This window comes from Bos grunniens, chromosome 1 (genome assembly GCF_055505025.1).
Source record: "Bos grunniens cultivar Pamir isolate PY7600 chromosome 1, Bosgru_T2T1.0, whole genome shotgun sequence".
NCBI classification, from domain to species: Eukaryota; Metazoa; Chordata; class Mammalia; order Artiodactyla; family Bovidae; genus Bos; species Bos grunniens.
In genome coordinates, this window is record NC_141165.1 from 41334574 (window position 1) to 41356524 (window position 21951).

The 21951-nt window shown below is 37.0% G+C and overlaps 1 pseudogene; it reads left to right on the forward strand.

Moving 5' to 3' along the window:
* The first annotated feature begins 228 nt into the window (after window positions 1–228).
* Window positions 229–21729, forward strand: LOC147379328 (arylacetamide deacetylase-like 2; annotated as a pseudogene).
* Window positions 21730–21951: the final 222 nt, after the last annotated feature.

Sequence of the window (21951 nt, forward strand, 5' to 3'; positions counted from 1 at the left end):
TAAGAAATGAATTAGGTATCTGTGTCAGAGTCTGTCTATTGCAAAACAGGTTTCTACTGGTGCTATAATATTTAAAAGAAAATTAGCCTCTTGTTCTTAAGATGACCACATTACCTGAAAACGTTCTCAGTCTACATTTGTTCTGCTACTTATGATTCAGTATTCATGGAAAAAAATTTAATCTTGGCACTGTGAAGAGACTGGAAAAAGGAATATTATTGATAGCTTATGGTGAACGATGTTGGATTTGCAATCTCTGAAAAAGAAGATTTAGCTTCAGGACTAGAGAACAGACTTGAACACTCAGCGGTCTCGTGTGGCAGAAGCTTTATCACAGTGAGAAGGGATGGAGAAAGCTTCTGACACAGACATCAGAAGAGGACAGACAATGCCCCATTCACTAGTCTTTAGCAAGAGAGCTATACACTTTTTAAATTTAGTTATTACAATAAATCATAAGAATGGCTCAAGATTGTAAAAATTTTACCAGACCCACTCCCAAATTTACATTTTAAGATAACAGGATTCAGTTCAGTTCAGTTCAGTTAGCTCATTCGTGTCCAACTCTTTGTGACCCCAAGGACTGCAGCACACCAGACCTCCTTGTCCATCACCAACTCCCGGAGTTTACTCACTCATGTCTATTGAGTCAGTGATGCCATCCAACCATCTCATCCTCTGTCGTCCCCTTCTCCTCTCACCTTTAATCTTTCCCAGCATCAGGGTCTTTTCAAATGAGTCAACTCTTAGCATCTGGTGGCCAAAGTATTGGAGTTTCAGTTTCAGCATCAGACCTTCCAGTGAACATTCAGTACTGATTTCCTTTAGGATGACTGGTTGGATCTCCTAGCAGTCCAAGAGACTCTCAAGAGTCTTCTCCAACACCACAGTTCAAAAGCATCAATTCTTTGGTACTCAATTTCTTTATAGTCCAACTCTCACATCCATACATGACCACTGGAAAAACCATAGCCTTGACTAGATGGACTTTTGTTGGCAAAGTAATGTCTCTGCTTTTTAATATGCTGTCAGGTTGATCATAACTTTTCTTCTAAGGAGTAAGCATCTTCTTATTTTATGACTGCAGTCACCATCTGCAGTGATTTTGGAGCCCAAAAAAATAGTCTGCCACTGTTCTATTTCCCCATCTATTTGCCGTGAAGTGATGGGACTGGATGCCATGATCTTCGTTTTCTGAATGTTGAGCTTTAAGCCAACTTTTTCACTCTCCTCTTTTACTTTCATCAAGAGGCTCTTTAATTCTTCTTCACTTTCTCCCATAAGGGTGGTGTCATCTGCATATCTGAGGTTATTGATATTTCTCCCGGCAATCTTGATTCCAGCTTGTGTTTCTTCCAGTCCAGCCTTTCTCATGATGTACTCTGCATATAAGTTAAACAAACAGGGTGACAATATACAGCCTTGACGTACTCCTTTTCCTATTTGGAACCAGTTTGTTGTTCCATGTCCAGTTCTAACTGTTGCTTCCTGATCTGCATACAGATTTCTCAAGAGGCAGGTCAGGTGGTCTGGTATTCCCATCTCTTTCAGAATTTTCCACAGTTAATTGTGATCCACACAGTCAAAGGCTTTGGCACAGTCAATAAAGTAGAAGTTTTTCTGGAACTCTCTTGCTTTTAGATGATCCAGCAGATGTTGGCAATTTGATCTCTGATTCCTTTGTCTTTTCTAAATCCAGCTTGAACATTTGGAAGTTCATGGTCACGTACTGTTGAAGTCTGGCTTGGAGAATTTTAAGCATTACTTTGCTAGCATGTGAGATGCGTTGACTCATTGGAAAAACCCTGATGCTGGGAGGGATTCGGGGCATGAGGAGAAGGGGACGACAGAGGATGAGATGGCTGGATGGCATCACCAACTCAATGCACATGAGTCTGGGTGACTCCGGGAGTTGGTGATGGACAGGGAGGCCTGGCATGCTGCGATTCATGGGGTCGCAAATAGTTGGACACGACTGAGCAGCTGAACTGAACTGAGATGAGTGTAATTGTGCAGTTTTGAACATTCTCTGGCATTGCCTTTCTTTGGGTTTGGAATGAAAATTTACCTTTTCCAGTCCTGTGGCCACTGCTGAGTTTTCCAAGTTTGCTGACATATTGAGTGCAGCACTTTCACAGTATCATCTTTCAGGATTTGAAATAGCTTAACTGGAATTCCATCACTTCCCTTAGCTTTGTTCATAGTGATGCTTCCTTCCTAAGGCCCATTTGACTTCGCATTCCAGGATGTCTGACTCTAGGTGGGTTGTGAAGATTATCTGGGTTGTGCAGATTTTTTTTGTATAGTTCTGTGTATTCTTGCTTTTACTTTGAAGTTTTGTTCATATGCTCAGAACACCTTACAAAAGTTTGAAATTTGATTATGATTTGAGAATTCTCTGAATTTCTAGGATTTGTGGTAAGTACATCGCAAATGTCACAGTTTTGCCAAAATATTGTGACCAGGTGCTGACAAACTGGAGTTGGGGTTAACTGGGAAGAGAGGAGTGTGTGTGTGTGTGTCCACTGGAGGGAGAGCTGATGGCTTGTGTGCCAAGCATGACAAAATGAACATGTCCATCTAAGTCCATACACTGATTTCCAAGAACCTCTCTCAAAATGTAGTTGCTTTTCATTACATTCTGTCTTAAATGTCAAGGTTATTGGACCATTTCATAATGTATTGGACCATTTCATAATCAAAGAATATGGAGATTTGGAGGAACCATATTATTCAGTGTTGTGGTTTTAGAGAGTCAATACATCTATCCCTTTCTTTATCCCCTGAAATATTAACCAGTTGAAATATTAACACAAAATTCAAATATATTGAAGTTAATACATAACCATTATTTCTAAAGAAAGCTTTGGAGAATGTGCATTGAGGTATACACATCACTCAAGTTAAGACTAACCCATATGAAACTTGCTACCTTGATGAGTAGAGCAGAAGAAAACACAACAAGCCACGGAAGGTTTTGGGGAGGATCATTGTGTACAGACAGCAGATGGCATGAGAAAATCAGAGGGGGTTGAAGTTGAACCCAGCTTCTCTCTCACAGAACACCAATTAACAAAATCATCTTTTGACTCCTGGAAGACATTACTGCAGAGTGTGTCATGGTGATTCAGGTCCCTCTGCATAGAAACAGGAAAAGGAAATAAATGTTTCTATGTGACACTGACAAGTCACATTTCTTTCCAAGGTCATACTTATAATCATTTCTCTTGCTTTTTAATTACAGGGAGTACTTTGACACTTATTTCTTTATTTCAGAGCATAAGACTTTTGACTTCTGAACAGATGGACGGCAAGCAAGCTTGGTTGTGGGAGTGGAGTAAGAGAATGATTTTTTTTTTTTTTGTCACTGTGATTTTTGCCTTTATCCAGTAGAGATGTGATTTCCAAATCAAATCAGTTATGCCTCAAATAGATTTTTTTTTAATTAATGTATTTTATTCATCCCCATTGCAACATAGATCTTCAAGAGGATCTAGTATGTCATTACTTTTCTATGATTGTGAGAATTTCTGAGTGACATCCCAGGGTGAGCATTTTTAGAAAAGACTATTGCTCTAGACACATAAAATTTAGGTTATATAAGGTTTTAATTATACCCCAAGTAATCCAGCTAGATAGGAAGAAATTAATAAACTATTACACACTGGGGATAGTATGCTGTATTAAGACTAATAATAAAATGTTTTAACTTACAGTAATTCTTGTTTGGAAGTAATAGAGGAGGGAAAATTTGGGAATAGCTGAGAATTTTAAGCCACTCTTTGGAAAAGTTATTTTGCATTCTGTATTTTGCAAGGGCATACCAGAATATCTTAGGACAGGTCCGTATTTTCTTACTCATGCTGGAAATAGTCTGGATATCCGGATATCCAGATATCATAGTCTGGATATCTGAAGCCAACATTCCCAGGAGGAATTCTTCCCCCTCTTCCCTTTTCCCCTTTTTATAGTAACAAAATTATCCTTAGAGACTTCCAATCCAACAGTTCTTAGATGACATAGTGGTATCATTGTGACATTTGTAGTTGGTGGCAGTGGTTTTTCAGTTGGAAGCTATGAAAGTTTAGAGAGAAAACAGATTAAAAATGGGTCATCTAAGCAGTGATTTCTGTCCTTGTTGTTATGGTTACATATAGAACAAGGAAGAACTTCTATTTTCAGGGATACTTCTAACTTATAATATTAGGATATTCTTTCTACCTCCATAGCTTTTGGAGTAATCTAAATCATTGATTTTAAATCTGTTTTAATACAGTGATATTTTTGTGCTTTGCTTATGTTGTCTATCAGATCCTTATGATTTTTATTGTTTTTAGCTCTAAAAGCTTAAATGTACTGTATTTAAACTAGAAACCAACATCTTTTGGTACATACCTATGTTTAAATTATACATTGTTTAGGATTTTCTAAATATAAATTATAATAAACATATAAGAATTATCTCACCAATATTTAATGTTAAGTACAAATACTTACTAATTTTAGCATTCTGAAGAATGAAAAGAAAAAGTTAGCTCTGAGAACAGGTTAACAGAAGTATTCTCCTGTTTTTACTGGTCCACACATGTTGGGGGAAAATCCATTTGTATCCATTAAAGGGATGGTAAGATAGTTTACCTTGCAAATGAATTGATCAATACCAGAAACAAGCAAGCTCTCTAGCATATCTAAATACTATTTATATTTCAAAAAAATTATTTAGAATCAATTCCTGTGCATTATTCATAATGAGGTATGTGCATTGCCAGTCTGTATAATTTTTATCTAATTGCTTTGAAAAAATTGAACATTTGCCTAGAGTATGCTCTAGATCTACTGCCTTCAAAAATTCATATGCTTTTTTATTTTTAATGCTTAGATTGCTAGTTACATTGAGAATATGACATGAGCTATAGGGCATTTCCAATCCAAAATATACTTGCACTAAATTCATGTTTATGTTCTCGAGAGTTTTAATACTCTCCATACTTCTCCTGGGCAATGCCATCCATGGACCTCAGATACAAGGTTGAAAACTTTAACGTCAATTTTGAGTCATTCATATAAGAAGTTAGTAGAGAACTCAGTTTTGGTATTTGGAAGATTAAACAAGAGAACATGGTGTTAAATTGCATCCATTTGGTGTTTGAAAGCTACATTCACAGATAGAGCCATAAACCGTACTTTAAAAAATTGTTTAAATAAAATTGTTTTGTTTTAAAGCTATAGATTAGCCAGCCCCTCAACACCACTTTCCTGCTCCATTTCAAGATAGCATCACTGCAGTCAAGTTTTTTCTTCAGGATAAAATTCTTACAAAATATGGAGTGGATCCTATCCAAATTGGTATTTTAGGAGACAGTTCTGGGGGCACCTTAGCAGTGGCAGTGACTCAACAGGTACACCCTTGTCTTTTATTGGGAAGTGGAGTTCAAAGCTCATTTTTTTCCCCCATGCAGACACCCTGTTCCTCCAGCAGTATTCACTGAAAAGACTATCCTTTCTCATTAGATTACAGTGATGCTTGAGTGTAAAATAAAGACCATAACATGACTATTTCTGACTTCTCTCTTCTGTTCCATTGATCTATATATTTTACCCTTATGCTAATACCATGCTGACTTCAGCTTTGTTCTTATCTTCACAATTGTTTCTTGTGTTCCATGTCTTTTCCATCAAAATAATAGGATATTTTGTCAACTTCTAAGAAAGAACCACTAATAGGATTTTGATTGGTATTGCATTAAACCTATAAATTTAGGGGAGGAATGATATCTTACCATTATTGAGACTTTCAAGTAATGCATAAGGTCCTCTTCAACTTCCTAAATAATATATTATTTTTTCAATGCTGAAGTCTTGCAAATCTTTTCTTGAATTCATCCCTGACTTATTTTGGAACTTAATCTAAAATAAAAATTTTCAAATGTTCATTGAGAGTGTACAAGAATACATTTCATTTTTACTTTGACCTTCCCAATCATATCCTTGAAAGTTTCACTCATATATTCTTCTTCTTTTTTTTTTACATTTCCTAGGATTTTCTCAGAGAAGGCAATGGCACCCCACTCCAGTACTCTTGCCTGGAAAATCCCATGGATGGAGGAGCCTGGTGGGCTGAAGTCCATGGGGTCACTAAGAGTCGGACACAACTGAGTGACTTCATTTTCACTTTTCAGTTTCATGCATTGAAAGAGGAAATGGCAACACACTCCAGTATTCTTGCCTCGAGGGAGAATCCCAGGGACCGGGGAGCGTGGTGGGCTGCCGTCTATGGGGTCACACAGAGTCGGACACTCCTGAAGTGACTTAGCAGCAGCAGCAGGATTTTTTACAAAAACAATCATAACTTCTGTAACCAGAGACAGAAACTCTCTGGAGAGAGTTTTAATTCCTCTTTTCCAGTCTTTATGCTTTGCTTTTCCCTCTTATTAGTGTACTGGCTAGGGCTTCCAGGAATATTGATTACAATTATCTTGCTCTGGATCTTAGGAGAACATTGTTCAATGCTTCACTAAAAAAAAACTGAAGAGTTTTCATAGCTGGCTTTTGTTATATTGAAAGTCCCTTCTATTCCCAGTTTGCTGATAGTTTTTTGCATAAATGGTTACTGAATTTGCCAAATGTTTATAATGCAACTATTGAAATCACAGTGTGACTTTTCTTCTTTATTCTTTCAACGTGTTGAATTATGTCAGTTGACTTTTAGATTTTTTTTCTATCTTTCTTTTTTTTGTTGTTCCATTCTGTGTTTTTTTTTAATTTTTTTTATTAATTTTAAATTTTATTTTATTTTTAAACTTTACAATATTGTGTTAGTCATCTTTCAATTTTATTTATTTATTTTTTTTACTTTACAATATTGCATTGGTTTTGCCATACATCAACATGCATCCGCCACGGGTGTACACGTGTTCCCCATCCTGACCCTCCCTCCCACCTCCCTCCCCTTACCATCCCTCTGGGTCATCCCAGTGCACCAGTGCACCAGCCCCAAGCTTCCTGTACCCTGCATCGAACCTGGACTGGCAATTCGTTTCTTATATGATATTATACATGTTTTAATGTCATTCTCCTAAATCATCCTAAATTATGCTTGCATTCCAAGCACGAGCCTCACTGGGTTATGGTGAATTAAAATGTTCATGTATTGTTGGTTTTCACTTGCTAAAATTAAAAATCTGTGGGTTTTGAGGAATTTATTTCTACTTATTAAAAATTCTGTGTCAGGTTTTGATATGTGTTATATTAGCCCCATTAAATCATTGGGGAAGAAATCCAACTCCTTTAAAAGAAAAAGTTTTTCTTCTTCAGTTTGAAAATAAAATACTCAGGGTTGGAAGGAAGATTATATATACATACATATGTTTATATCTTATATACACATAGACACATGCAAATATATGTACACACATGTTTATATTTTATATATACACAGACACATGCAAATATATATATATATGTACATATCCATAAACATAAGCCTATATGTGTAAGCCAATATGTAACATCACATACACACACCGCAAACCCCTAGATGTGGAGCCAGATTGGTAAGGATGATAGCAAAGCTTCTTCTTTGGCTGTGCACCCCACGCTTCCTTTCAACCAAAGATGCTTCACTTTAATCCCCTTCATGTATACAGTTCTATATAAATTGCCTTGGGGGAAAAAAGACAATTTCATTGCCCAAAAGAAAGTTTGCAAACCATTAAACCTGTTGATTCTTGAGATCTCTTCCAATCTGAACTGATTTGTATTTGAAAAAAGGATCTTGCTGAGGTGGAGTGTGAAGTGTGGTAGAGAATGAAAGTTGAGGACTGTATCTTCTTTGAGATTATTATTCCAATTGCTATACCAAGTCATATAGCAATCTGATCTTGAATCTTACCTAAAACTAGTTTTATGGCTGTAGAGATTTTGAAAACTGTCCAGCAATTACCCAATAATCATCAGGCAACATCTTGCCACACTTACAATTTCTGCTTCTACATTATAATATTTGCTTGGTTTTGTAAGTGAAGGGAGCTTTAGAAATGACAATTAGATGTACTCCTGGAGACTTACAAAGATGTGAAGACCTGCTTTATAGCTTTCTGGCAGGGCAATCCTAAATACTAACAAAGCCACTTTCGAGGCAATGCTCAGTAATGCAATTCTCAGTAAAGTTTGTAGTGTGGTGAATTAAAATTTGAAATTATTGTAGTTTTATTAATTAATTATTCAAGAAGATAGTATCTCTTTAACTTTCTATCTGTCCAAAGAGATTGCTACAGCTGAAAATAGTGCATCAGAACTCAGTATGGTTAAATAACATAAAAAGATCATTTCCTTTACCCTTTCCTGTTTATTTTTATGACTATACTTCAAGTTACTCATCTTCATGGTTTGCTAAGCTTTCTATAAGAGATATTTTAATCAAAAAGTTTTACTTGTTCTAGGATTATTCTTGATCTGGGTCATCAGAATGAACTCCTACTTTGTAATATATTATAAATCTTTTTTTTTTCCAAAATGTCATGATCCTGTGTTTAATAATACGTTACCTATTTATGGCCTGAAAAACTCAGTTTCAATAAGAATACACCACTGAGAGATCAATATTGTTGTATACGCTGAGAAGACCTCAAGAAGGAATATTAGATTTGTCTTTCTTATAGGTATACAAAAAGATGACTCATTGTTTCATATAAAATTACAATATAAAAAGATGTTTGCCTGGGTTAGGAGGGCAAATAGAGTCTTACATAACTTTATTTTGTGGAACTTTTCCATTTTTCAATTATATTACCATAATTAAAAGACAATGACTACTACTATAATTTCAAGATTTTTTTTTTTTACATAATGTGTTCTAAAATCATTAATGTTGCTGGCCTGTCACAATGATCTGGATGGTCAATATAGTCAAGGAAACTCTTCTGAACATAGTCACTTATTCTTTAAGAGGAACAAATATTTTTAAATGTAATCACAGCATTTAAATCCAATTAAATAGCCATTTAATCCATTTTTAATCTATGCATTATTTTTTATTTATTTAGGATCATAAATATCTTTTTAATTTTAGAAAATAATATAAATTAATTTGATATTTTGAGGTAATCATTAAGTTCCCTCTGATCAACTTTTAAAAACTATGTACTTCAATATAGGTAATTTAAAAAGGAAACTGTGATATAAGATATCTGTATTTATTAAAGTTTATAGTTTGTCTTTTCTAAATATACTATTCCTACTAATTTGGATCATTTGTCATAAGGTGGTAATCTGACTTATAATAATATTTTTATGGCAACATATGATCTTATATATTTGACACATCTTTAAAAATATTTTTAAGATTTTCTTTACAAAAAAGTCTTAATAGTAAATATTAATCAGAAACTGTAATTAATGAGGACACTCTATTGACTGACTTGTAGCAACCTTGTTACTGCCATTTTTGTTTGCTTATTTCCATGTAGTCCGAACATCTCAGTGTTGCACAGATTACCTGAAATCCATTGAAAGCAGAAACATTTGTCCTCTTCCATGAATACTTTATCACCATTGCTCTGGGAGCTACTATTCATCTGTGCTAATCAAATCCAGATGAATTGCATAAGCCACTGGATGGTGTCTGTCATCGATTGTTAACCTTGAACTGAGTAACTCTCTACTCAAGACAGACGGATTCCTCAATTCTTCTCTTTTGGGTGAATTAGCAGAATCTCCTTCTCTCCCTAAATTCATCAAGTGGAACATATGTCCAGGGAAAGCAACTTTTCTTGGGATATCCATCCTGGTCTCAGGAAAAAATTTATCTTAATAAGAGTGACAGATTAAATAAAAGATTGGCTAACTTCCTCAGGTCTATAAAACCAAAACACCTATATCAATACAGCAAGTTAAGTTTGACATTTAAAAGGCTTGGAAATTATTATCTTTTAACATTTGAAAGCTGTTTAACTGTGACGGCAAAATTGCCTTACTCTAAAGTAACAGATGGGACTTCCCAGGAGGCGCTACTGGTAAAGAACCCACCTGCCATTGCAGGAGACGTTGGTTTGAACCCTGCATTGGAAAGATCCCCTGGAGAAGGGCATGGCAACCCACTCCAGTATTCTTGCCTGGAGAATCGCATGGACAAAGGAGCCTGGTGAGCAACAGTCCATAGGGTCAACTTGGCAGGTAAGAAATTGTTTTGCTCCATACTGACACCAGATATTTAACCATCATAATTTTCTTTGTCTCAAATTTGGATTGTTTTCTTCCTCATCCGTGGAAACAATATTCACAATTATGATAGAATTGATTTGTCACTAACATGTGTTTGCCTCGTAAGAGTTGAATCAACTATAGCTGTTTCAATGCCACAGAATTTTAGATTCCCGTTCTTGTATGATTATGTTGAGGGTGATTTTAATGAGGATTCAGTTCAGTTCAGTCACTCAATCATGTCCAACTCTTTGCGATCCCATAAACCACAGCATGCCAGGCCTCCCTGTCCATCACCAACTGCTGAAGTCTACCCAAACCCATGTCCATTGAGTCGGTGATGCCATCCAAGCATCCCATCCTTTATCGTACCCTTCTCCTGCCCTCAATCTTTCCCAGCATCAGGGTCTTTTCAAATGAGTCAGCTCTTTGCACCAGGTGGCCAAAGTATTGGAATTTCAGCTTCAGCATCAGTCCTTCCAGTGAACACCCAGGACTGATCTCCTTTAGGATGGACTGGTTGGATCTCCTTGCAGTCCAAGGAACTCTCAAGAGTCTTCTCCAACACCACAGTTCAAAAGCATCAATTCTTCAGTGCTCAGCTTTCTTTATAGTCCAACTCTCACATCCATATATGACTACTGGAAAAACCATAGCCTTGACTAGATGGACTTTTGTGGACAAAGTAATGTCTCTGCTTTTTAATATGCTATCTAAGTTGGGCATAACTTTCCTTCCAAGGAGTAAGTGTCTTTTAATTTCATGGCTGCAATCACCATCTGCAGTGATTTTGGAGCCCAGAAAAATAAAGTCAGCCACTGTTTCCACTGTTTCCTCATCTATTTGCCATGAAGTGGTAGGACCGGATGCCATGATCTTAGTTTTCTGAATGTTGAACTTTAAGCCCACCTTTTCACTCTCCTCTTTCACTTTCATCAAGAGGCTCTTTAGTTCTTCTTCACTTTCTGCCATAATGGTGGTGTCATCTGCATATCTGAGATTATTGATATTTCTCCTGGAAATCTTGATTTCAGCTTGTGTTTCCTCCAGCCTAGCATTTCTCATGATGTACTCTGCATAGAAGTTAAATAAGCAGGGTGACAGTATACAGCCTTGATGTACTCTTTTTCCTATTTGGAACCAGTCTGTTGTTCCATGTCCAGTTCTAATTGTTGCTTCTTAACCTGCATACAGATTTCTCAAGAAGCAGGTCAGGTGGTCTGGTATTCCCATCTCTTTCAGAATTTTCCACAGTTTATTGTGATCCACACAGTCAAAGGCTTTGGCATAGTCAATAAACAGAAATAGGTGTTTTTCTGCAACTCTCTTGCCTTTTCGATGATCCAGCAGATGTTGGCAATTTGATCTCTGGTTCCTCTGCCTTTTCTAAAACCAGCTAGAACATCTGGAAGTTCATGGTTTACATATTATTTTCCTTAAATAGCCAGTTTTTTTTTTTAACATGGAAGTTTAAGGGTAAGAGATTTTTATTAGCCAGATAAAGAATAAAAGAATAATATGTAAAGAATTTCTATCTCTCTGTCTCTTTCCTTGGTCTCTCTCTCTCATCCAAGACACCTCCTACTTTAAATTTGTTTTTGACTCACATGTTTATCTTTGTTTATTGCCTATCAATTAAAATGTATTTTCTTAAATAAATAATGGGCTGCTGCTGCTGCCAAGTCGCGTCAGTCATGTCCAACTCTGTGCGACCCCATAGACGGAAGCCCACCAGGCTCCCCTGTCTCTGGGATCCTCCAGGCAAGAACACTGGAGTGGGTTGCCATTTCCTTCTCCAATGCATGAAAGTGAAAAGTGAAAGTGAAGTCGCTCAGTCGTGTCCAACTCTTAGCGGCCCCATGGACTGTAGCCTAGCAGGCTCCTCCGTCCATGGGATTTTGCAGGCAAGAGTACTGGAGTGGGGTGCCATCGCCTTCTCTGAAATAATGGGCAGTGGCTACCAGATATGTACTTCTTTTAAATCTTGTCTTATCCCTGACACCAACAGAGAAATCAACCAACCAACCATCAGACACAATTCCTCTGTTATGTTTACATGTTTCCCGTTACTTTTACCATGTCTGCTGGATTATTTGCTTCCCACCTCCCACATCTCCAGGGATCTTTTTCTAAAAATTGTTTTCTTTCTTTCCAGTATCTTCAAAATCTCTAACTTTGTTCTTTTACTTTAGTATATAATCAATCATATCTAAGCTTTCTCATCTTAAACCTGAAAACAAAAAGCCAAAGCTAATGAGCTTTTTGTAACCACTTATCCAACATTCCATCCTATCTGTAACCTTTATTTTATATCCAACTTCACTTGAAATCTAATTATACTCTTTTTCTACATATTCATATACTGTCCTCAGATCATCTCTTTGTGTTTTTTCCTGGCCATTCCTTTTAACTTGCTGTGGCTAAGTTTGTCAATCATCTTTGTTTTCTAAATCTAAGGGCATTTTTTTGTTGTTCTTTTTATATAACTTCTTCTTATCATTTAAAACCCTTGCCAGCTTGCCGGCTTTTTAGAAAACTCTTCCAATGAGGTCTATGATAGCACTCTCTCTTTTTCTCCTCTTACTTCTCTTCCATTCAGTTTTACATGAAACAAACTCCTCTTTAAATCTGGTATTTCCAGGTCTCAACACTCAGTCGTTATTTTATCCCCTTCTCTGTCTGGTCTCCTGGCTTCATCTATGCCTTCCACTGAGATCACTGTTATGAACTCAGAACCCACATACACAAATAGATTTCTCCACCTGGATGTGCCATAAGTTCCAGAAAGTCCTCCAGCCAAGCCTCCTCTATGTTACCTCTGTATTTCCTGAAGCAGTTTATATAAAGTTATAGTATCTAGCTGCTGTTGTTCAGTTGCTAAGTCATGTCTGACTCTCTTGCAACCCTATGAACTGTAGCTTGACAGGCTCCTCTGTCCATAGAATTCTCCAGGCAAGAATACTGGAGTGGATTGTCATTTCTCTCTCCAGGGGATCTTCAGAACCAGGGATCAAACCTGCATCTCTACAGTTACAGTATAAGGTTTGTCTTATGATTTGTTGCTTGTGTATATACCCAATTAGACTCTAAGTGTTTTGAAAACTGGGATAATAATCTTTTAAAAAATCTTTATATTTCCAAAGTCTGGCAACATACCTGTCTTCTCTCTCCACTCTTCAGATATCCTAGGGTTTGAACTCCTCCTCTCTTCAACTTTTTGTACCTGATTAGCTACTTTATTTGAGCTGTCCCATTGTGTAATAGAAAACAATCTCACAAGTAGTCCTTAATGTCTTTGTAGAAAAAAAATTAGAGCTCTTGTCACAGAGTACCTGGTAGAGCTCGCAGTGTTATACTGCAACATCCCACAAGCTATCTGTTTTACATATGGTGATGTATATGCTTCAATGCTAAGCTCTCAATTCACCTCACTATCTCTTAATTGCCGAAGAGAGTGTGGGTGGACTCTCTTTGTCTCTCCCTGCACAGGCGGTCATTGTTTGTTCCTTTCCTTGGCTTTTGATCCAAACAAATGAAAGAAGTCCATACATGTTATATCAGAGGAAATGAGGAAAGTATAGTGAGTGATGAGGTTAGAAAGACTGGTGGGGCAAATCATGAAAGGCCCTTGTGAGATATGTTTCCTTGATTCCAGGGGACAATGAAGTTATTGAAAAGATTCAATCACATTCTTATTTAAAAATGACTGTTGTTGGGACATCCCAGCAGTCCAGTGGTTAACACTTCACCTTCTAATGCAGGTTCCAAAAACCCAAAACATAAAACAGACCAGTATTGTAATGAATTCAATAAAGACTTTAAAAATGGTCCACATCAAAAAAAATAAATAAAAAAAAATTCTGTTAAAAAATGGAGAGTAAATTGGAAAGTGGGAAAGGAAGGAATAGGGAAAGAATTTCAGTACTTTGAGCAGCAAAAAGAGTGCCGTGGATTAAGATAGTGGCAGTGGGGATGGAGAAAAGTGGATGAATTAGTGAAATAAAAAGAAGTGGAATTGACAGATCTGGGGAACTATAGTATTGGATTTGGGGAATAATGAATAAAGATGAGGCAAGGAGGTAGATTTGAGAAGTTTAAGATATAAACAAGAGGAAATTCAATATAAAACAGTAACCAGAATGTCTTGCTTGGAATAAATACACATTGCTGCTGCTGCTACTGGTAATTCGCTTCAGTCGTATCTGACTCTGTGCGACCCCATAGAAGGCAGCCCACCAGGCTCCCCCATCCTTGGGATTCTCCAGGCAAGAACACTGGAGTGGGTTGCCATTTCCTTCTCCAATGCATGAAAGTGAAAAGTGAAAGTGAAGTTGCTCAGTCATGTCCGACTCTTAGTGACCCCATGGTCTGCAGCCCACCAGTCTCCTCCATCATGGGATTTTCCAGGCAAGAGTACTGGAGTGGGGTGCCATTGCCTTCTCCAAATACACATTAAATACTAGTAATCATGACTTCTCAAAGAGTAGATAGCTTTAATCCAAAGTGAACTTCTGGGAGCTTGGTGTGTGTTTAAAAGTGGAGGTGGGGCTGGTCAAAAATGTGTATTCTAGAGAAATAAGGGAAATAACAATAGGAGAGAACTGGGTAACAAGCCAGATTAAGCAAGTGATTGAAATGGTAAAAAGAAGCAGTGTATGATCCATCATATATTAATACTTACATGGGTTTGGGGGAGCATATGTTTTTCAGAAGCCTTCTGTGGTTTGAGCCATGGTTTATATAGGAGTTATTAAGATGTTTGTCCAGTTCAGATAGTACCTCTGTATCTTCAATCAAAAATGGAGCTAAGCCATCATTTCCTATGGTTTGCCTGTTGAAAGATCAACAAATATTTTCTGAAGCATTCCAAAGATAAGCTGTTGGGTTCCTTCAACATTTATTTCAATGACAATAAGAAATATAATCAGTATTTATTGTTTTCTGTATGCCAGAAACTGTACTATAAATGCTTTATCTCGCCCTGGCAAAAGCCATATGCTGCACTTACTATTATTACATCAATTTCAAAGATCAAGAAACTGAGGGTTTACAAGGTTAAATAACTTGTCCAGGACTCAAACTCAGATATGAACATCTTAACCATGGAGTAGCACTGATTTCAAGCTCCTCTTTCCCAACTGACTGGGTATTGCACCTGGGCATGGGTCACTGTGAATCTGGCACTTTTACATCATATGCTAGGTTGCAATGTCCTACTTTTAGAACATAATGGGAGGCAGGATTTTTGAGGGGGTAATAAGAAACAGGAAAGGATGGGATGAATCTATAAAGAGGAGAGTAAGTTGGATTCTTTAAAGGGCCCTGTCTTAGTCTGTTTGAGCTTCTGTATATAATACCAGTGTCTAGGTTGCTTATAAACAACAGAACCTTATTTCTCACAGTTCTGGAAGTTGAACTGGGGCCCTTTCCCAGCTCACAGGCTTTTCATTGCATCCTCACATGATGGAAGGGGAGAGCTAGCCATTTAAGACCTCTTTTATAAGGGTATTAATCCCATTCACCAGGGTTTCACCTCATGACCAAATCAATTCTCAAATGTGTTCTTACTAAGACCCTCATCTTGGTCATTAGATTTTTAATATATGAATAATGGAAGCACATTTAGATAACGTTTAGACTATAGCAGGCCTGGTATGGGGTTTCTCCAGCTTCCAGTGTGCTTGTAACATGTGTCCTAGAATGAGACCAAAAGGCCTCTCATATTGGAATTCCTTCATGGTCATCCATAGTACATCCAGATACTCACTGACTATCTGTGTTTTGTAAAATTGGATGTGGTATTGGGGGGTGGAGTTAGGTCAGTGGAGAGGAAATTAGTTGGTGGGGTGGGGAGAGGAGGGAGATCACATTATCATAAAGCTAGGTGTTCAAGGTTGAAATATAACAGATTTGCTGAGCTGTGTGAGTACAAAGACATTGCTAGCAATGTAGGAACACCATAAATAAGTTAACATTTTGCACACATCTATTCTCTATGAGGATGAGATGGCTGAATGGCATTACCAACTCAAGGACATGAGTTTGAGCAAGGTCCAGAAGCTGGTGATGGACAGGGAAGCCTGGCATGCTGCGGTCCATGGGGTTGCAAAGAGTCGGACACCACTGAGCGACTGAATTGAACTGATTTTTCTATGAATTACAGGCAGTGGGTAAGCTTCTGCAGATGTGTAGGGCTTTGGATAGATAACACACTCCCAAATCAGGAGTCTAAGTTTGGAAGGGACCCTGGTGAACCAGTGAGTAGAGAGAGGCAGTGGATAATGAGGGATTCAGTGCAAGGACTGAAGTATAGTCCACTGGCAGGAGGAAACTACCACTCTCCAGGAGGGTATCATGCTCTAGATATTCGATCTCAGGACATTTGGCAGGTAGAAGAGGACTTAATAATGCTTCAGGCAGCCTGGGGTAGGCTTTATATCAGGCATAGGTGTTCGTGACACAGACAACTGCTATGAGTGGGCTTCAAAGAAGCTGAGTTGGTGGACTGATACAGGCCTCTCTGGGCACGGTAGAAAGTCATGGAACATCATCTCTTCTCTGACTCTGTGACCAAACAATCCTCAGCCATGACTCCCAACTCCTGGGGATTGGTTGTGAACAAAAAAATTGATGTAGGAGTGTACATGTAACTCCAAGCTTTTAACCATAATATAGATGCCTTTCATGAACTGGTCCCAAATTTTGCTTTCAAATATGGAGATCAAGGAGATCAATCTTTACCATGATGTTAATAAACTACTCTCACAATGACAATAATATTAGTGGCAAGGCCTATAACTTGAAAAATTAGAGATTCAAATTAGGTAATTTAATAAATAAGGTACAGAGTGAATAATTTATATAGGAGAATTTTTCTTTAAGTAGCCTGAATTTAGGATTAATAGTGTTTAAATATATAAGGTTTAATAGCATCATATCCCTTGTGTTCTTATTGAAAAAGATAAAGAATGGGCTTTGTTGAACATCTTCCATAATCATTTAATTACTGAGTTACCCAACGGTCTTTATTTTACTGAAAAAGTAATACAAAGTGAAATGGACAATTTAAATACAGTTACTGATGTCCAATTCTCAAGAATATTTCTATGAGCTGGGTATGTTTTTCAACTTTCTTGACTTTGTACTTTCATTCTTATTTCTCCAAAGAATGACATCCTGAAATGAATGTCTTACTTATTTTTTTTGCATTCAGGTACATATGAGTTGACCACAAAATGAGGAATACATATCCATTTATATGATATTCATGTCCATTTTTTAGAGTGTTCCATTCAGGGCTTTTTCAGCATTAATATTTATGTTTCAAGATTAATGGTTATTTGTACCTTTGCATTCTGATTAACTGGTTGTCTTTGAGTCGAGATGACTTTAGAAGAAAATAACTAAGCTATAGATCAATAATTCAGAGTTATTTTGGCGACCTATTTGTTATATGCCTGTTACTTCTTTTTATATCCTGTGACTTCTGGTCCCAAGAATAGTGTCCTCTTAACAAAATTATAAAATGAAGAGCAATATTTATTCATTCATTTTCTATTATTTTTTCAAACTGTATTGAGCATTTTACTATCTTAGACCCAATGGGAAATAAAATAATAACAAGTATTGAGCCAGTATGTCAAGGCTGTATATTGTCACACTGCTTATTTAACTTCTATGCAGAGTACATCATGAGAAATGCTGGGCTGGAGGAAGCACAAGCTGGAATCAAGATTGCCAGGAGAAATATCAATAACCTCAGATATGCAGATGACACCACCCTTATGGCAGAAAGTGAAGAAGAACTAAAGAGCCTCTTGATGAAAGTGAAAGAGGAGAGTGAAAAAGTTGGCTTAAAGCTCAACATTCAGAAAACTAAGATCATGGCACCCGGTCCCATCACTTCATGGCAAATAGATGGGGAAACAGTGGAAACAGTGGCTGACTTAATTTTTATGGGCTTCAAAATCACTGTAGATGGTGATTGCAGCCATGAAATTAAAAGACGCTTACTCCCTGGAAGGAAAGTTATGACCAAATTAGTTCAGTTCAGTTCAGTCATTCAGTCGTGTCCGACTGAAAAATAAAGTCAGCCACTGTTTACACTGTTTCCCCATCTATCACATATATATGGTTATAAGTATATAGAAAATGTGTAGAAAATATCTGAAAAGTTTACAGCAGACTGATAACACAGATATTGAGAATATGGCAGAATTGCCAAATGTGAAGGATCTAATTAGAAGGTGCTCTCCCAATATCTTGAAAATATTGTAAAGTTAAAAAAGAAAAGAAAAGAAAATGGTTGACTTTGAAAGGAGCTTTGAAGGACAGGAGAGAGACCGGAAAAAGGTTTAAATGGCAAGAGGGGGCACAATAAGGATGTAGGGGTGGCAAACAGTGGCACATGCATAGGAAAGTGATTTATTTCATGCAACAGTACAGAAAGGAAGGTTAGAGCTAGATAAGAGAGTTGGTAGATTCCTTTTTGCCTCATCCCTGGGCAAGTGGTCCCTGTCTCTTAAATGTGGGACACTGAGGGTGAGTTGTAGATAGTGGACCTTTGCTCATTAGACCATCTACCTGAGGGTACTTGGGAGAGCTTTGGATCTAGAGGAGTTTCTGTCAGGGGGCTTTATCTTGGCTCATTTTTATTATATACTTGTGAAATGTCTAGCACCCTGAGCATGCATTGTGGAGGTGCATTTCCCTTTCTGATGGCCCTCTTGAATTTCATTGTATTCCCTCCACTAGGTTCAGCTAGCCACTGTGGTGAGAGGTTGACCAAGAGATATGTCCTTCATTCCTGAGCTTTTACCTGGAGCAGTAGCAGGTTTTTTCATTTGTCCAGATGCCACTGTCTCAGATGCGACACTTCGGCTGAGACAGTTGTTCCTTGGACATTATCCTGAGGTTCTCTATGATAGTCTTTAGGGTCACAAATGAGACCTCAGGATACCCACTACCTCGGGAAAGGAAAATCCTTGTCAATTATTCCACATCTTTCCCTTGCATGTAAAACTGTGTGAATATCATCAAGATGTTTTTCATAATTTTATTCCTTTGTTTCACAAACACATTACTATTTTTTCACAAGCTAAGTTACCTATTGATTGGCTTACCTGTTCATTTTTTGTCTTGGTACTTCTACATTTGTATATTTCTTAAAAATGTATGGCATGATGTTGGGAACTTTTCTTATTAGCCAAATAACATTATGTTAAATTTTAAGAATATTTTATAATATTTTAATTTTTAATATTTATTTTAAATATATAAACATTTATCTTTAATTTTTTTTTCCAATTTTATTTTATTTTTAAACTTTACATAATTGTATTAGTTTTGCCAAATATCAAAATGAATCCGCCACAGGTATACATGTGTTCCCCATCCCGAACCCTCCTCCCTCCTCCCTCCCCATACCATCCCTCTGGGCCGTCCCAGTGCACCAGCCCCAAGCATCCAGCATCGTGCATCGAACCTGGACTGGCAACTCGTTTCCTACATGATATTTTACATGTTTCATTGCCATTCTCCCAAATCTTCCCACCCTCTCCCTCTCCCACAGAGTCCATAAGACTGTTCTATACATCAGTGTCTCTTTTGCTGTCTCGTACACCGGGTTATTGTTACCATCTTTCTAAATTCCATATATGTGCGTTAGTATACTGTATTTATGTTTTTCCTTCTGGCTTACTTCACTCTGTATAATAGGCTCCAGTTTCATCCACCTCATTAGAACTGATTCAAATGTATTCTTTTTAATGGCTGAGTAATACTCCATTGTGTATATGTACCACAGCTTTCTTATCCATTCATCTGCTGATGGACATCTAGGTTGCTTCCATGTCTTGGCTATTATAAACAGTGCTGCGATGAACATTGGGGTACACGTGTCTCTTTCCCTTCTGGTTTCCTCAGTGTGTATGCCCAGCAGTGGGGTTGCTGGATCATAAGGCAGTTCTATTTCCAGTTAAGATTATTTTAATAGTTACATTGATTTCTTCTATTCACTTAGGTTACTTTCAGCCAAGAATTTTTACTAACTTATATATACTGTCAATTTTCCATAGGAATATCTTACTTAGGTAATTTCTATTGGTGATTTTTGACAAAAACACCATAAATGTATGTACCTTCCTTTCTCCTCTCTATCTCTCCCTCTCATTCTTTATTTCCCCCATTGCCCTCTGTGTTGAACTCACTTTATGTACTAACTCAACTGATCCTAAGACGTCAATTTGCTAACACAAATCTAAGCAATAGTTTGTGCTGTTACTGTGGTAATGGAGCCAGGTTGCTGATACTTTTGTCAGCATCTCAGACTGAGAAGCTCACTAAGGCTGCAGCTCCAGTTTCCCCCATTTCTCTTGGGTATAGACCAATAGTGCCTCACCTTCTGCCATATGACTTTAGAAAAATTTATATTGAGAGTAATTGGCATATAACAGTATATCAGTTACATGTGTACAATATAAAAATTATATACATATGTATATATAAAACAAAAAGACGACCACAATAAATCTAGTTAATATCCATCACCACACATATTTAGAACTTTCTTCTTGTGATGAGGCTTTTCGAGACTTACTATCTTATCAATGTTTAAATAGACAACATAGTATTATTAGCTATAGTCACCATGTTATACATTACATACGAGACATTTATTTTATAACTGGAAGTTTGTATCTCTATCAGTCTCACCCACAACATGAAAATTTTTAAAACTTTACTGTTGCAATAAGTATGACACTTTTTTTCATATCACTGAAAGACATAAGTATTGTGAAAATAATTTTAACATCCATCAATTTACATAGACTTGTTTATCTCAAGATTGCATAAATTATTAAAATTAAATTTCCTCCTCCTGGTGTTTCAGAAGTCTTTGCATTACAAGATACTATCTTTTTTTTTTTCAGGTGCAAAATGATCTTGAAATAAAACATAAAATCAAGATACAAGCTTTGCTTTACCCTTTCTTACAGTTCATTGATTCTTATTTACCATCTCACTGAGAAAGTGAACATGGTTTAGTTCTGACAAGAGACATACCCATAAAACTTGTGAGTGTGTATTTAACCAAGGATGAAGCATTTCCCCAGGCAATGAGAAGAAACCAACATATGCCTCTGGAATCAAGACATTTGTTCAAGTTTGTTAACTGGAGTACTCTCTTACCCAAGAAGTAGGATGGCCATATTTATACTAAACCAATTCTTGGAAAATCTAGTTATTCATCACCAGCACTTATGTATATCAGATTATCACCCTTGTTGGCCAATGAGTCCCAGTTACAGAATTTGCCATCAACCTATATTCTGACCTATGAATATGATGTCCTGAGAGATGATGGACTTATATATGTTTCAAGACTTCAAAATGTTGGAGTTCAAGTTGCTCATGACCATATTCAGGATGCAATCCACGGAGCTTTATCATTTATGATATTGCTGTATTTAAATCTAGGTCTCAGAATAAGGGATAATGTATGTTAGTTGGCTGGATAAGAATTTATAAATACATTTATACAAAACATGTGTGGTCTTCACTTATTGGGTTGTAACTTTTGGTATTTTATAACTGTAGTGCAAAGAATAATATCATTTGTGTTGTCTAAATCTAGATTTGAATCTTACAACATTACCTGTATGTCCTTGAATAGGTTATCAATTTTTCTGATTCACAGAACTTGCATATAAAAAAAGTATATAATCACGTCTATTTTCCCTTTGTGTGCGT